The sequence below is a fragment of the Marmota flaviventris genome, chromosome 4 (assembly GCF_047511675.1).
Source record: "Marmota flaviventris isolate mMarFla1 chromosome 4, mMarFla1.hap1, whole genome shotgun sequence".
In the NCBI taxonomy this organism is placed as follows: domain Eukaryota; kingdom Metazoa; phylum Chordata; class Mammalia; order Rodentia; family Sciuridae; genus Marmota; species Marmota flaviventris.
The window spans coordinates 17,598,125-17,611,173 of record NC_092501.1 but is presented as its reverse complement, the minus strand read 5'-3'; positions in this window follow the sequence as shown (position 1 = coordinate 17,611,173).

The following is a 13,049-nucleotide window of genomic DNA, read 5'->3' as shown; positions in this document are numbered from 1 at the left end:
CCTCTTTTCTTTATAAAGTAGCCTACTTCTGGTATTTCATCACAGTAATGAAAATCTGACTAACATCTAGCAAGCGTCAGAAGGCTCAACTTTGGGACATTTGCAAAGGGGAAATAACATCCCTTCTCTCAAAAGCATGCTGGAAGAGTAACCTTTCCAAAATACAACTCCTTCCCCTAGGACCCTATAATGGCTTCCTATTACCCATAATATCAAGCAATAGCTCCTCCGTCTGGCTACTACCGCATTTACTCTGAAACTCTCGGGAGCTGGGCAAATCACTAGAGCCATGATTCCTTTTGTTCTTTTGCATGCGTGTCATTGGGTCCTGCACTGAGGGGTGTATCCCACTGGCTAATCGCCCACTGATCCCTCAGTGTCACCTCACTGTCCCACTCCCAACATGTTCTCCTGCACTCAATTCCCCTCCTTCTTCCCCTCTGCAGAACCATGTTGATACCTGCCTGATGTCTTCCCTTCTTCAACTACCCTGGCCTTGAACCCTTTCTCTCAGACTCTAATTCCTACCAATTTATGGAGATTCAGCAAGAGGGGCCACTTGGCTTCACAGTTAACCCCCATGATTCCATTTGCCTCCCGTTAATCTTTCTTCTCTGACCTCTGAAATCACCAGCAGTTCCAATACTCGATTTTTCCCTTGATTGCTTTCCCTCTTAGAGGATGGCCTAATTGTTTCAGCACACATGTTCTGCTTCAATTGGATTGTAACGTCTTCAGGGGCAGAGCCCAGACTGACCACATCTCTGCTATGTCCCAGAGGGAGAAGCATGGTCTGTATTATAGGCACTCAAATATTTCCTCCCCTGAGGCTCACCTAGGAAATCAAATCAACAGATACTTAGTGCGCACCTGCTGGGAGCCAGGTGTACCTCCCTGACCATTTCAGCCTCCTTGTTTACAGAGGAGCGTCACGGGTGAAACTCCAAATGAGCCTGAGATTAAGATTTGGCCAATATTAACGCTCATGAATATTTAGCAGGGGTTGCTCATTAACTGGGTTTAGAGAGGTCTCCCTTACAGTCACAGAGCTATAATAACTGCTGGCATTTAATTGTGCTCATCCAGTAGGAACTAAGCTGCAGGGGTTTGTGAGCTGAGAAGTACAATATGGTGTGAAGCCCTGAATTGAAAACCAAGCTGCGCACAATTCTTAGGCCCTTCCAAGGTAATTTAGAGGCTCCCTGAGGGCCAAGAGGGGGACAAGCCATTGGAGGACTGATCCTCCATCCCAGCTCAATCTGGGCAGCTCTCTTTTGACAGCTTTATATATTGGGATAATTGCAAGGAAAAAAAAAGTTGTTACTAAAAATATTGAAAAATAAAGAAAATCACTGTAGATAGAAGACTATTTGAATCAGGGGACATTTTCCCAACTCGGCCAATAATTACCCATGGGAAACTAAGCACACAGTAATTTTTATGAAGTTCGGTTTTCTTACTTTAAATGTAGGTTTGGCTTACACCAAACACACTGGGTTGCAGTGAGAACTGAATGAAGCAACATGTATGCAGTAGGTGCCTAAAACATGCTCATGAGAATACAGCCAACCTTAACTATCAGGAGTATAAACCTTGCCTCGAACACTGGTCTTCCAGATATAGAGACTGGTTAGGTAGCAAGAGCCCCTGTAGATACAGTTCAGTGTGGCCAGGCCTCCAAAAATCGCCTGAGCCCAAATATTCTGCCATTATTAGGTCCTAATTTTACATTTCATGCCACTCTTTTTCCTTCTGTGTCTATCAATACTAATTAATTCTTGGTGCAATTTCTTGTTGAACTTTTATCTTATTCAGGGCTGCATCCCAGAACCTGGCCCATACCTGGTATTGACTCTCCTTGAAAATTCAAAGCAATATCTCTGTGCTGAGCATTGGGAACATTAAAAAAGTCTCACACAGGATTGCTTGGCATTGAGGGACTCTCCTGGTCCTGAGAATGACACAGATGAATGCAAATATTGCTGTCATCTATCTCAACCAGAGGAATAACATTAAGTTTCTACCAAGATCTGTTACTGCACAGAACAAAAATAAATAAATAAGTAAAAAACCTGTGGAGACAGATTTTTCTACAAAATTGAAAGATGTGTTTGGAATTGTCTGTCTTAAAATGCAGCCTATACCTGTAAATGACAGTCCCTTTGAATTTCCACAGCAAAACTGAGGTGAAATGAAAGAACTGTCCATCGAGAAATACAAGCCATAGGTATTAAATTGCTCTGGGAAGAGAAAGACCCTAAACACAGGTTGCACAGGTAGATACCCCAAATTACAGAGGATGTAATTTGATATAATTGAGCTGCTTCTCACCAGAGCAACTCTCTATGTTCATCAGGTTGCGTTCTATCCGAACAGGGCAGTTAATGATGGTTAATGATTCTTGAGCAAGGCCAGCTCCGAGTCAGTTGTTAGCATTCTTACCACAGTGACGATTGCGTGCCTCCATCTCTAATTCTTACAGCACCCTTCCAGGCTTAGAATCGTTGTGCTTCGGGTACAAATGAGTTAAATCAGGATCCAAGAATTAAAAGCCCCAAATGACAACTTGAGAAGTAGCCCAACTGGAAATTGAGCCCCAGACTCTCTGACTCCAAAGCTCTTGGTCTTGGCCTACTGACAGCATTGCTTCTGGGAGAAGGGACTAGAACCAGAGGCTGCACAACGTTGCTCCACACCAGCCCCAGAAGTATAGCTGCGAGCTCCAGGGTTGGAGACCTGAGATTCCAGACCCGAGCTCTAGAGCTTTAATGACTGTTTCAGAGGCGAGATTGACAAAGCCCGAGTACCTGTCGTGAGAAAGCACATCAGTGGTCCATCCACAGAAACCTTAAGGAACTCAAGTCACTTTCTCCAGAAGATGACAGATCTCCTCCAGAAGTGGAGAGTTGCCAGAGAGGTGTGGAAGCATCTCTATGAAGCTCAACTCTCTGCCCCATCCACACTCCTCCCTGCCAGAAGGAACCACCATCGTGAATCAAGTGTTAGTCATTACTTGTGTTTGCCAAGAAACCTCCATGTCACCCTGAATGTGGGCCTGATCTAAGCCTTGGCAAAGTCTATAAAAGGAAAAATAGTCGCTCGGGAAGAAGATTAAGAAGAGCAGCCGCCGTCGCCACTGTTAAGCTACTTAAAGTAAACCAGCCCCACCAAGGAGGTGGGGACAGGGATGGGGACAGGTGAGGCCTCACTTAATCCTCTTCTAGCAAGTTCCTTCTGATCCTTTCCTGACTCATTTATTTCTCCTTCTAGGGAAATTCAGGGAGAAGGCACCTATCTCCCAGGGTGATTTGTTTACATTTTATATTTCAAAGATATTTCCGTGTTTACATATTCATAATTCTTTCCCTAACCAGAAACATTTCTACAAATTCAAAATTCTTTAGGTCTCCATGTCTTGCAGACAAAACAGAGTCCAGAAGTACATTCTTTTCCCTCTCCTCTGTCCGGTCCCTCCTTTTGCACGATGCCCATGATTTCCTTCTTCTGATGCCCTTATTTCACTATGCTTCTCCCCCAAGATCCTGACTTCTCCTCTGGGCCTTTCGTGTGATTCACGACCATGGTTGGCTCACTCTCTCAAGGTCTTACTTGAGAGTCTCAGTTTTGTTTTCCTTGTGGTAGACTCAGAAATCAGTTCCTTTCCTTCTGCTAATTGATACACCTTCTCCCCTCCTGCCTCCAAATCAAATACTTTACCCAGAAGCTTGACCAAGGGAAAACACTGTGCCCAACATCTCCATGCATCGCCTTTCCTTTTCCTGAAGTCTCCATTTTTCTTCTAATAGCCACATTGCTCAAACCCATAAAATTTCATTATGTGGTTCTACACCTCTTTTGACATTGCACAATTTCTCACGATCAGAGACACTGCTCCATTCCCAAATGCAAATAGAAACCAATATGTTCCCTGATAAATCACAATTCATATAACCATGAAATCAAGTATAGTTGCCGTCTGTTGGAAAATTTTATGCTGGGGTCCTTTTTAAACGTTTGACTGCATGCTCTCAGTAAATGGTAGGTTCATAAACACAGTAGGTGAGTCCCAGTCTGGGGCAGTCTCTCTGCATTCACACACATTCTCCGCACACACATAGGTACCCCTTATAATCTCTCATAACTCTATTCATTTAGTTTTCACAGCTGGTAATAATGAAAAAAAAAAAAAGCTCTGTAACCAAAAACTTGCAGTGGGTCATTTATTGTGCTAAGCCCTTTCCGTGCACCATCTCATTTATCCCTACATGTTATTAATAATGTTTCACAGATGATGAACTTGAGCTTGGAGAGGTTAAATAAAGTGCAGTGGCCACTTAGCTGGCAGATGAAATTTCACTGTGATCATTTGATAGACATCTGTCTTTCCTACTAGAGGGTAAACTCCGTGAGGTGTTCAAAAAAGGCTGGTTAAGTGGATGAAATCAAGAAATATTTGGGGGGGCTGCAGGTGTAGCTCAATGGTACAGCATATGCTTAGTATGTATGAGGCCCTGGGTTCAATCCTCGACATCCAAAAAATAAAATTAAATTTAAATTAAAAATAAATATTTTATTGATAATGATGGGAGTAGCTTCATTGATGCTTTTTAAAAGGACTCTTATAGTATGACTTAAGCTAAACTTACCAGGAACATAGGAGGTAAACTAAAATATTCCTGGGTAATGTTGAGAGACATGCAGTGAGAACCCTTCCTCTGAATATACACAAGACCTTGAGCAAACTCTTTGCTCTCTCTTAGGTGTTTTCTCGGTAATAAAGGGAATGAGAATGGGGAGAGCCTATTACACACGGAAGACCAAACACAGTGACGTACCCGGGTTTATCAAATGAAAGAAAAAAAATCCTTAAAGTTTCAATAAATGAATTTGAAAGACAGTTTGTACATTCAACAAGACAAAGAGAAGGAGGATAATAGCAGAATTTAGAAATAGAAAAGGAGAATCATGAATCTCTATCTACCCCAGATCATGCTGCAAGCGAATACCTCTATTCCACTAGAACAGATAACTGGAGTTTTAGGTGTTTTTAACCAAAGAAATCCTGGACACAGGGACATCAGGTGCCCTCTATGGGTGCCCCATGGAACACAGAGGGCCCATGAGGTACTCACTATGGTCAATGGAGACTCTCAGCCCCATTTCCCCTTTCCTACTTTTCTTCATAAATGCCCAGTCAAGTTTATACCCACCTGACTGAAATTTAGAAATCTTTTTTTTTCTGGGGAAAATCAAAACTTAAAAAAAAATTGACCTCCAGATATTGAAACAGTTGCAACAGCTTCCCACAGTCCCCCAAAGTGAAGCCCACATTGGAAAGTCCTCCCATCCATTTTCAAATGCGTCAGTTAAAAAGAAAATGGAGCAGAAAGCCAAGGATCCTCAAACATTTGAGAAAAGTGTCTAATATGAAAGACAGAACTCAAAATAACAAAGAGGAAAAAGAAACCAGAGTACATAGGGAGAAGGGAAAAACATCCAAAGGAAGCTATAATTAATATCCTCAGAGTGGTGAGCCATGACATGACAACAGGGTACAAGAACATCATGCTATTTTTTAAAAGGAACATGCAAATGTGAAAAAAATATTAAGAATTTTTTTTTAAAGATAGCAAAAGTGAAAACTTCAACAAGAGTCTGGAAAACAAAATCGAGGAAATCTCCCATAAAGTAAAAAACAAAAAAGAAGTAGGAAAATTAAAGGGAAAAAAAGATGAGAAAAATCAATATAATATACCCAAATAAATCAACAAATAGAAGCTCTAGGAGCTAGAAACAGGATCATGGGAAGGGAGGAAATGACCAAAACCATTACTTAAAGAAAATGTCCTGGAACCAGAAATTTTGAGGTCCAAATACAGTCTAAAGACAGATGGAAGACATATCACGGTGCTGTTGGGAATGAAGCATGAGCCCTAAAGGCTTCCAGAGAAGACAAGGATCAGGAATCAGAATCGCATCACATTTCTCAGCAGTGATAAGGGAAGGGGTGAGGGGGAAAGAGGAAGCACCTTCGACATCCTGAGGGAAAAACCTACTACTACGTGGAGTTCTACACCTAATCAAACTATTGATCAAATGGGAAGGGTAAAATAACACTTCAGGTTATACAAAAGAACATACAAGAGGAAATGAGGGGAAAGGGAAAAATAATACAAGGGGGAGAAATGAAGGTCAGTAGAGGGGGTAGAGAGAGAAGAGGGGTGGGGAGGGGAGGGGAGGGGGGATAGTAGAGGATAGGAAAGGCAGCAGAACATGACAGTCACTAGTATGGCAATATGTAAATCAATGGATGTGTAACTGATGTAATTCTGCAATCTGTATATGGGGTAAAAATGGGAGTTCATAACCCACTTGAAGCAAAGTGTGAAAGATGATATATCAAGAACTGTGTAATGTTTTGAACAACCAACAATAAAAAAATAAAATAAAAATAACACTTCAGCCATAACTTTTCAAAGGTATATTTACCATGTACCTTATATTAGTTTTTCTTCGCTGTGACTAAAATACCCAGTAACAACGACTGAGAGGAGGAAAAGGGTCATGGCTTCTGAGGTTTCAGTCCATGGTCATGGCTTCTGAGGTTTCACTCCATTGCTCTGAGCCCAAGACAAGGGAAAACGTCATGGCAGAAGGGCCCTGGAAAGGAAAGCTGTTTAGCTCATGACAGCTGGGAGGCAGAGAGAAGAGCCAGGGACAAGACACGTAATTCCCAGAGGCAGGTACCCAGTGACCCATTTCCTCCAGCCATGCCCCACCTGCCCTCAGACACCACCTGGTAAACCAGTCAAATTATGAATCCATCAAATGGATTAATCCACTGAGTAGGTTATGACTCTCAAAATTTGATTATTTACCTCTGAATATTTCTACATTATCTATTACATGAGTTTATTGGAGAACACTTTATATCCAAATCATAACACATCTTTTCTCAGGACGCTACATGAGGATAATATTCAGCAAAAAAAGAAAAAAGAAAAGAACAAACCACAAATGGGCAAACACGGGAACAAGGGAAAGAGGATCCGACACAGCAACAGGCAAAGGGAACAGTTCAAATGATGAAGGGAGGTTCCAGGACAGAATCCCCCCCACACACACACACCATGTGCACAAACAGATGTGTATGCATATATTTATGCATGCACAGATGTAAGTTATCAGCTGTAACTCTGCATATCCACAATAAAGTCAACACCAGATGTTGGATTTTTAAAATTCGACTACTGAGATGAAGTAGAAGGTAAACGGCTGAATGGAATCATCTTCTACAGTAGGAAGTCAACAGATTATACCTGACACTGAAAAATCAAAATAGAGAGATATACTTGTAGACATGTGATGGGAAATGGGGGAGAAAAACCCAAGATAACTGATCACCTCTGAGAAGGAGCATTGGAAGTGGAATGAAGGGCGAGAAGAGATAGTCCCTTTTGTTATAAATTTTATAGAGAAGATTAGATAGCCAATCTGTAGTTCCCTGCATTTCTGATTGGACTTTGGGAAATCTGTTTTGTAAAGTGCATTCAGTTTGAATTCTGAAAACTTTACATGAATCCCCCTGCTAGAGTATCATATCCTTAATGGAAAAAATGGCTCCCTCTTCCCCACTCAGGACAATGCCAGGATTACACTTCCCCATGTTTGTTGGAGGCTGACCCAGCTCCTGCACAATTAAGCACTTCACCTAGTTTTTAGGACTCCTATTTGTACAGAGGTTTGGAGCAGGTTGGTGTCATGAAAGCAAGATTGTGTCAAGCAAGATGGTGAGGTGAGTTAGTGCAGCAGAGCTGGCCTAGAACAACTAAGAGAGTTAACCTACCCACTGAAGAGGAGAAATCAGGCTTCCTTTGCCATTTCACTCAGCCCTCCGTGCCCAAAGCGACCTTGTGCAAGTGACTCCACCATCACTAACCAGGGAGCATTTGCAGGACCAAAATAGGTCATGTCCTGGCTGATCTTATTTCAAATGGAAATTTTTCTGCGGTGCATTGTTTAATGATGGAAAACAGAAACAATCATGTCTTGGAGCTCTTGGCCTTTGGCTACTCCAAGTTATATTTTTAACATTCTCATCAGAAAAGAAGGATGAATTTAGTAAAGTGACGGCTATGCTAATTAGCTTGACTGAATCTCTTTATAATAGATACATAGATCAAAACATCATTTTATATGCAATAAATTAATATCTGTCAATTAAAAATTTTGGAAGCAGGAAGATCTGACTTTCCATTTTAGCCCACAGCCCCCGCCTCTGCCCCTGCCTAGTTCTTCCTCTTCCTCGTTCCCTCCCTGCAAGTTTGCAGACCCCGGATGAAGTCATGCATCTAGCAACACGCCTCTCTTAGCTGCCTTTCACTTGCCAGCTCAGGCCACCCTCCGGAGCCCCAACATGGAGCTCAGACACAGGTTCTCCCCTCCCCTGCAAATCCCCACCCTTAGGGAGAAGGTGCCTTGATGAGGATATGGAGCTGGCTTTGTAAGGAAGAAAAAGTGACAGGTGTGACGAGCAGGCATGTGCACACAGCTTTCATCCTTGTAATGAAGATATACAGGGAAATGTCTGCCTCACTCATGTTCCCTTTTGCTGTGACAAGGTGTGTTCCAAATGCCAATCTCAAAGGACAAGGGTCTAGAATAACTCCCAGACAGGAGTCCTCAGCGCAGCCTTGATGACTGAGACATGCTGTCCACGCTGATCCTCTTGCTAAACCAAGGAATACTTACTATGCCACAATCTTTAAGAAAGTCTGACCTTTTGTTTCAGCAATCTCAAGGCCAAATTTCAAAGCAAAATATTTTTTGGCACAATCCTGGCTCAGATGGAAGAAAATACACAGTAAACCAACACCTTGAGGGCTGTCACTGTTTACTAGTGTTTATAATATGACCTTGTGGCATACAGAGGTTTCTGATACTTTATCCCTCACCCCACTCCAACCTCTATCCAGTCACCTCCCCCCAAGATAAACTGTGTCCTCAGAATACATTTTATGAGTCTGTAAAGTCTAATTAAATCACCTAATTTCAACACATTGAACTTTCCAAGGTTTGATAGATTTCACAAATGTCACTGACCTGCACCAAATGAGACAAAATATTAGCATTCTTAGGAGGCTTCAAAGAAGACTCCTGTGGAAGATGAGCTCAGTGTGAGGACTGGGGTGTCCTGACAGAGCCCTGCTTGGGAACACCCGCACCACATCCTGGGGATTCCACCCAGCAACTGTTTGAGTGGGTCACTGTGCTGACACTTAGGTTTAGAGATGGCTAAACCAGCTTCTCTGCTCTTAAGAGAGCTCCCTGTGCTACCAAAAAAATAATAATAATAAAATAAAACCTATTCCTTTTCCTTTCTTTTTGCTTCCTGGCAACTATGAAGAGAAGAGTTCTGTTCTACCATGTGCTCCCTGCCATGGTGTTCTGTCTTGCCATAGGCCCAAAGTGATGGGGCCAAATGACTGTGGACTAAACATCTGAAACTGAGACAGGATAAACCTTTTCTTCTTTTAAGTTCATTCTTTCAGGTATTTTGTCATAGTGATGGAAAGCTGATCCTATAACCCAAAGAAAAATGCTATAAAGACTCCTGGAATGGCACAGAGCACTCTGGGAGTAACAAGAAGACAGCAGTTTATTCTGATGGAGGGAGCCTGTGACATAGATCCCTACCCTGACTCAACAGCTGTATCAAAAAAATATGTGACAGCTATGACACCAAGTCTACATCCCATTCCCTAAACCCAGCTTGCCCATCGCATTGGTGAAGGCTGAAAGGACAGGAAATACCTGTGGCCAAATGATAACACTGTTATAGATAAATAGATAAAACGTTACAGTTTCCCACATAAGCAGTACAAGATAAACTCATGTGACTCCAGTGAATGGAGTGCCTGTAGAAAAATATGTAGCCCTCTTGTTATGCCACCTACCATAAGCAATGAAGGAGTGTTGAACCATTTGTGATGTCCATGAAATCGCTTCTGGAACGGGGGCTATCCAAGGAAAATATGCTAGAATCTATCTTCAAAGTTCATTCAGGTACTGAATGAAACTGAAAGCACTGAACTCCTGATGAGGTAGACTCATAAGCCCATACTCAGCTGACAGCCCGTGTCCTAAGAGCTTAGAACAGTGTGGCCTCTGGAATAGTGGCAGCAGCTGCTTCCTAGGAACTTGTTAGGACTCCATATTCCCAGGCACTACCTAGCCTGAAGATGGTGAATCAGAAACTCAGAGTAGGGCCCCTCTATCTCTTCTTCCAACAGATGGGACACTAATGTTCATTTAGGTGACTAAATGTACTAAGAGTGTTAGGGGAAAAAATGGAATTATGGGCTGTGGCTGTGGCTTAGTGGTAGAGCACTTGCCTAGCATGTGTGTGAGGCACTGGGTTCAATCCTCAGCACCACATAATAAGCAAACAAACAAACAAACAATTGCATCCATTGACAACTAAAAAAACAATTTAAATTGGAATATTGAGCTGGAGATATAATTCAGTTGGTAGAGTGCCTGCCTCATATGCATAAGGCCCCGGGTTCAATCTCCAACACCACACACATACAAAAAGATTGGAATGCTCATGCCAGACTCCTGAGGTATTCTTTTTCTCTTCTTTTTTATTGGTGCATTATAAATGTGGATAATAGTGGGGTACATTATGCTGTATTCCTACACCCAACATAATTTGATCAATGACATTCCCCAGTGCCTTTCCTTTTCTTCTCCTCCTCCCTTCCCTTGATCTTTCCACTCTGCTGTAGCTACTATTGAGATTTTGATTGGGTCTGCTCTAGGAGGGATCTAGGTATGGTATTTAAGAAATCCCCACGTGATCCTAATAGTCAGCACTATGGAGAAGCCCTGCCTGAGAAGTGCAGAATCCTGCAGGCTTGCTGCAACTCAAAGCTAGATTCACCTTCTCCTCCCTGACTCTCTTGCTTTCCTGAAAACAGGTGGCTCCATCTGCTCTTAATCTGCATATTCAGCCCCTGCAGAATGGACTGGGCAGCCTTGGCACAGACACCGTCTCATTTTCAAAGGCCTCATAAATGTCAAGCTTCTTGTTTTTCACATTATTTTCATGTTAGTTATGGTTGTTGGTACCATCGTCAAATCAAATCAGAAGATTTCACGGGCTTGCTGTGAAGTTATAGCTGAATGTCTGCAGCTCTGAACTCCTAGTTAGGTGAAGTCACACACGCTGTCAAGAAGGACTGCAGTCTGCAGGCAGAGGAAATGCCAGATCTGACCAAGATAATGAGAGGCAGGAGGAATCAAAGGAGCATGACATTGAACCTCATTAAAGCCACCCACCATGTTCCTGTTCTTCATAGAAGTCCACTTGAAACCACCTGTTTTGGTTGGATCCAAAGCTGTGCCCAGGTAATTCGTCAGGACCAGGTGACATCATATGGGCCTGAGACTCTGTGGTAGCATGTTTCTCTGCAAAATAGTGCTTCTCAATTTTTAAGTATCGAGGATATTTTTATAAGAAAATACTTCTCAGTGCCCCTATCTGATGGTACTGATTTTAATGTTATTGAGAAAATCCAAAGCAAATGACTCTGCATTCATTACAGTTAGAAATGATGACTTATCACATGCATTTGAAAATTCCTACCTTCGCACTAAACATTTGTTTACTTGGCCTACAGGCAGTGCTTGGGGCAAAAATGGATTCCAGGGCCCACTGCAGTCATCCAACATCCCTAGATGAAACTCTTCCTGACAGGCTGTGGCCCCAACCCCTAAGCAGGAGCAACGGAAACACAGGAGCTGTCTTAGGCCAATTTTTCTGTAAGTAAATGTCATAACTCTCCTGCATCTACCTCCATCCTAGGCCTTGGGGCTGCTCCACCATCACCAGGGTCCTGTGGCATCTAGAGAAGGTGCCCTGGTTCCTGTCCATCCCTCTCTGAGTCACTCACTCTTAAAAAATTAATCCAGTCTATTTCAATTCATTGCACTTCCTTAGGAAAAAAGAAAGAGCAGATATATGAACTTTGGCTTTTTTAAAATGACTTGAACCTCCATCTCCCAGGCTTGGCCACATCATTACTCTCCCAATCTGTCCCCAGCCTTCCTGCCTGCCGCCTGCAGTCTCTTCTCCTCCTGTGACAGAATGAGATTCTGAAATATAAGTCTCATTGTGCCCTTTCCAGTTCCCCAACAGCCTTGGGGAGAATACAGACTCCTGAATGTAACATAAGAGAGCTTCCGGAGTCAGCCCCTCTTTGCCTTCTCTGCTTCTGCTCAAGACACCCCAACTCATGGCACATGCTAGGCCCTACCCAACCCCTCTCCATTCCTTCCACAGCCTTTCCCCATCCCCCTGTACCTGGCTAAGTGTCAGTCACCCTTCATGCCTCACTGTAGCCAACTGCTTCCCAGAAAGTTGGTCTAGGTTAGCTTTTCCTCCTTGAACTCCTGTGCCACCTTATAATTCCACCGACTACCATACTTAAACCATGCCATACTGTAGTTGCTCATATTTGAAGCACCCTAGAGCTTATCAGGATACAGAAAAATTTGATTCAAACGAGTTGCGCTCATGAGATGAAGGAACAGTAGTCCCCAAATAGCATTCTCCTTCCTGACCAGTTCTTTTGGGCGAGTCCACAGAGAATCATGATTTGAGGACATATAAAGGCACCTTCTCCCAGTTTCCTTGGCTCACCCTATTTCCCACCCTCACCATCATGGGGGTACGATAGGACCAGCCTTGCCTGTCTTTAGCAATGGAAGAACCGGAGCTCCTCCTGCCATCAGAAAGAAGTTAGAGAGACACTGGATAACTTTTCTCCCTTAAGGGCTTGGGACTGAAAAGCCTCCATGAATTCCTAGACCTGGTCTTCCCCCATGATCTTTGCAGAATAGTGTTTTCCTGAAAGGATCAAAGGCAGAATGGATCTATGCAGTTGGTCCCTCCTCATGGCCTTTAAAATAACACTCACCGCTGAGAACTACCTTCCTTTGGTGACCTAAAACCTGGGGTGATTTCCTGATTTCTCAATGTATTT